General features: G+C 38.1%; 1 long non-coding RNA gene across 1 annotated transcript; it reads left to right on the top strand.

Annotated features, from left to right (window-relative positions):
* Positions 1–451: 451 nt before the first annotated feature.
* LOC141910202 (uncharacterized) lies at positions 452–4,505 on the top strand. The gene is made up of 3 exons (XR_012619864.1): positions 452–776; positions 3,162–3,327; positions 4,408–4,505. It is a non-coding gene; the product is annotated as an uncharacterized LOC141910202 (long non-coding RNA).
* The last annotated feature ends 552 nt before the right edge of the window (positions 4,506–5,057 follow it).

Raw genomic sequence — 5,057 nt, 5'->3', positions numbered from 1 at the left:
GGCCATGCTTTTTGTTTTTAAGTTCAGGAACTTTGGTTAAATGCCGAGAGACGTGATGAGGAAAACGGATAAGATGATTGAAGATGGTGATGAGAACACTGAAGATAATGTTTATCAATGAGAAGACTGAAAAAGATGTTAACTGATGAGAAGACTGAAGATGATGTTTATCAATGAGAAGACCGAAAAAGATGTTTACTGATAGGGACTGAAGATAAATCTGATGAGAAGACCAAAGATGATGTTTATCCATCAGAAGACCGAAAAAGATGTTTACTGATGGTGGCCGAAGGTAAAACTGATGAGAAGACCGACGATGATGTTTATCGATCAGAAGACCGAAAAAGATGTTTACTGATGTGGGCCGAAGATAAAACTGATGAGAAGACCGAAGATGATGTTTATCGATCAGAAGACCGAAAAAGATGTTTACTGATGGGGACCGAACTGATACAATGACTGATGATGATGTTAACTGATGAGAAGACCAAAGATGAAAACTACTGATAAGTCATCATTGGTTTCATTTTTCGCACTATTAAATGTTTGGCTTCGGCCGGGCTTTTTGTTCTTTAGTTCATCAAGTGAGAGATGTGAAGAGGAAAAGTGATGGAAAGACGAAAACTGACGATGAAAACTGACAAGAAGACCGAATGAGATGTTACCTGATGAGAAGACTTAAGATGAAAACTGGCAAGAGATGAAAACTGATTAGATGACTGAAGATGTTTATCGGAAGACTGATCGGAAGACTGGAGAGATGTTAACTGATATACGTGAATATATTCCACATTTTTAAGCCTGTCTTGTATGATATTTAATCCATGGCTTCGGCCATTTTGCTTTCAGGTTCTTGAGGTAATTTATGATAATGGTAAATTAAAAAGTATTAAGGTTAATTTATTTATTCTAAAAATTCCGTGTAAATACATTAAAGGATAAGATACCTTTAACGTTATAGGGTAAGAGTAATTATAAGGAGAGGCAAGATAGAGTTATAGTCATCAGCGATTTAGGTATTAATGATAGTTATAATTGATAATAAGTTACATATTCAAAGACTAAGATTAGATGAATTAAAAGTAGTTGGTTTGGTCTTGCTTTTTAAGACCTACCCAGACATTGCTTGTCTGGATCAGTGTTCAAGTTAGGTTCTAGTATCTCACGTCTCTTTAGGTTGGACTTTTGTTTTGTTTGGACCTTTCATCTTCCGAAGACTCTCCAAAGGTGCTGATTGTTTTCTAGGTTTCACTGGTTTGGTCTTGCTTTTCAAGACCTAGCTCAGACATCGCAATTGTCTGGACCAGTGTCTGCTAAATTACTCCGATATGCTACCGAAAATTTCGAATCTGTGCCGAAGCTAGTCCGAAAACACTACCGAATGTGTCGTATCCGTGCCGATAAGCTAGTCTGAAAACACTACCGAATGTGTCAAATCCGTGCCGATAAGCTAGTCCGAAAACACTACCGAATGTGTCAAATCCGTGCCGATAAGCTAGTCGGAATTATGCTACCGAAAGCGCCGAATCCGCGTCAATAAGCTAGTCCGAATACTTTGTGAGAAGTCCGTTCTGCCTTTTAGATTTTCTCTAGGTTTCACCGGTTTGGTCTTTTTCAAAGGCCTAGCCCAGACTAGTCTGGACCGGTTTCCGAGTAATTAGGTTCAGGTTTCTCGAAAACTCATTCAATTTGTCGGAGAGGTTTAGTTTTGGTATTCTATTTTCTCAAGACTGGTGTCCAAGTTAGGTTCGTTCGAGGTCTCATTTGGTTGGATGTTTGTTTTGTTTGGATCTTTCATCTTCCGAAGACTCTCCAAAGGTGCTGATTTTTTTTCTCGGTTTCACTGGTTTGGTCTTGCTTTTTAAGACCTAGCTCAGACATCGCTTGTCTGGACCAGTGTCCATTAAGTTAATCCGAAAAATCGCGACCAAAAACGTCGAAATCCGCGCCGATAAGGTAGTCCGATACACTACCGAAAAAGTTGAAATCCGTGTCGATAAGTCAGTCCGAATACGCCAGCGTTGTGAGAAGTCCGATCCAGTTTTTCGATTTTCTCTAGGTTTTACTGGTTTGGTCTTGCTTTTAAAAGGCCTAGCCCAGACATAGTCTGGACCGGTTTCCAGGTTAGGTTCAGGTTTCTTGTATCTCAATTTGTCGGAGAGGTTCAGTTTTGGTATTTCATTTTCTCAAGCCCAAGTTCAGGGCTGCTTGTCGAGTCTGGTTTCTAAGGTTACTACAGTAATTAAAAGGATAATTGATAAGGTAATTTATGATAGTTGATTAAGTTAATTCTAGTTAACAGTTATGATAATTTATTCAGCCTAAAATTAAAAGGATAATTGATAAGGTAGTTTATGATAATTTACAGTTTATTCTATAGTTATCAGCTATGATAATTCATTCAGCCTAAAATCCATATAGATACATTAAAGGGTAAGGTACATGTAGGGTAGATAGAGTATTAAGGTATTTTTAGATAGTGAATTTTTAGTTAGCCATAATAGTAATCAATTGAGTAATTAATGATTAGAATTAATGATAATAATGTCAGTCTTAGATAGACCATAAAATACTATTTCTTAGGTTCAATTCCTTAGAAAATATTGTTATATGTTATTCTGTTTGTATGTTTTGAAGGTGAAGGTTTTTTTCGTTCATGAAATTTTTTCGTTGTGCAAATCCGACGAACCGCACTGAGGATAACGCCCTGCATGCACCCTTTTTGTTTTGTGCATGTACAGCAGGCCCTACCTCGGTGAAGCACCATAACCACTAACGAAATAGAAACATGGTTTGCGATAAGATGAATCTTATTTTCTTATTCGTGAATAAGAAAATGGTTTAAGCTGATTCTAGTGTACGTATGTACCATGTTTCGCACAAGGGCCGAAACACATAGGATTGATAGGATCGAACTCGATTTATTTCTATAAGGTTATGCAATTAGTGTATGGCCTACTGTTCAAAGAGCTGCAGCACACTTAAGTGTGTTAAGATTCTGTCTATAATCATAAGTACCGCAAAGATTAGTTCTCCTTGAAATCCGTCCTGTGTGTCTGCGGGATAAAATTAACATCTATTGTACTAAACTGAAAACTAAAAACGTTCCTTAATAGACGCGAGACCATTTGGTCACTGTAATCTTTTTTCTATAATTTCAGATGAGTGGTCAGGAAAATTCGAAACGGGTGACCCGGTCAAAACCGAGGATTAAATGACATAGGTTCTCAGAATTCGGAGTCAGATGGCTACTATATTGGTTTGCAGCTGTTGTTGAACCAGGTGTTCCATGATGTCAGACAAATGTTACAGGAAAAAATTTCTCAGGTTCGTTGTTTATTGATTTCTTATGATTTCATACTTGTGAGATGCAGAAGACTCCATTTACCTGGGAGTCGAATTGCTTCTGGGGCCAGTTGCTCAAAAGTTGGTTAGAGTTAACCAGTGGATAGTTGACATAGTGACAATTAAAAGTCCATTGTTGCTATGGTATTTATCCACCAGGGGCCGGTTCCATAGTCATGGCTTAGACTTAAGACCAGTTAAAGACTATCTTTGGCCTATAACCAATCTAACAGCTTAAGACCAATCTTAAAATCTAAGACCATTTTTGGACTTAAGTCTCAACTGAGGAACCAGCCCCAGTTCTCTTTAACCATCCTTTGAGCAACTGGCCCCTTATTGTTTGTGCCCTGGACTCTGCTGGCCAGGGAGCTAATGCGTGTGATTGTCGCACACCCTGGACTCCGTTTATCCCGGAGCTGATCACATCAGATTATCACCTGCCCCAAAAGACACCGTGTTAATCTGGAGTTGTTTGCCTCTTCATGTTCTCAAGGAGTCAATTGTCCTTGATTATCGTGCATACCTTGCAGCCATCAGGAATTGATCCAGGGGCAGACTTTGACAGGAGCACAAAGAAATGAAAAGGGCATACACTGATAAAGGGCAAGTTAAGTATCCAGGACCCAGTGCCACAGTTCGGTGTGATTGAAAATGAACTAATTCTAACTCTTGAGTGAACCCTAACTCACAAACTGTGGAACCAGATCCTGGTTAGGTTGCCAAAACAAGGATCTAGAAAATTTTGAAATTTTAGTGTGTTTTCATACAACTTCTAGGAACTTGAGGGACATTAGAAGAATTAGCTGAATCTTGCACTGTGGAGTCCTGTCTAATTAGTTACGGGTGGGAATAAATGCCCTTGAAAAATATTGCCATTGTATCTCCAAAAGGGCACAGCAAACTCCTGGAATAGATTTTGAATCATTGCTTAGACTGAACTCTGCTTACGCCGGAATGGATGGCATAATACTCTGCCTGTAATGACCAAACCTTGCTCCAACTTCTTGGAATTTGTGTATCTCAGAGATCTACTATATTTTCATGTTTGATTTTATTTTGCAGCCTATGGAAAGGTTGTGTTTTTGAAAAATACACAGTCATTCAGAAAACAATTCCAGAATGAGTCAAGCAAAAACAACTTATGAAGAGTGTCAACGACTAACTTTTATATAAGATGTATTTGTATCATAATTCAATCATGTGAATAAATTAATTGAATCTCTTAAGCGAAATTTTTATTCGGTTTGATGGATCTTGAGTGTGCTGCTGGAAGTCCCTGGATTCAGTTCCAACAGCAGTTGTGGGTTAAAGGGTAACTGACACTTTTTTTTTTATTTCAAAATATGATGTATTCTATTGATCTATACACTCATCTTCAACCGTTCTGTTCCAAAATGTTTAGTTAACGCGCAATTTGTGATTTTGTAACAAGATTTTTGACCTCATTTCGTTGTTTACATCGCTTACTGTTCAGCGTCGGCTAAATCAGCAGGTGCGCGCTGCAACGTCATTACAGGCAGAGCTGAGAAATAGCGTCTATAGAAATGTGTTGAATTTTGAGGAAACTGCGTGTATTTTCTTGTTATATCTCAATGCCAGATTGTTTTACAGCTTTGAAACTGGCCAGGGAGTTAAAAGGATCTATTGTCTATTGCATAAACCTATTTCAAAGAATCAATGAGTAATTTGAATAGGCTAAATCGATCAAATTG

Source organism: Tubulanus polymorphus, chromosome 8, assembly GCF_964204645.1.
Source record: "Tubulanus polymorphus chromosome 8, tnTubPoly1.2, whole genome shotgun sequence".
In the NCBI taxonomy this organism is placed as follows: domain Eukaryota; kingdom Metazoa; phylum Nemertea; class Palaeonemertea; order Tubulaniformes; family Tubulanidae; genus Tubulanus; species Tubulanus polymorphus.
The sequence above is the reverse complement of the archived record's forward strand: the minus strand, read 5'-3'. Positions and strand labels throughout refer to the sequence as shown.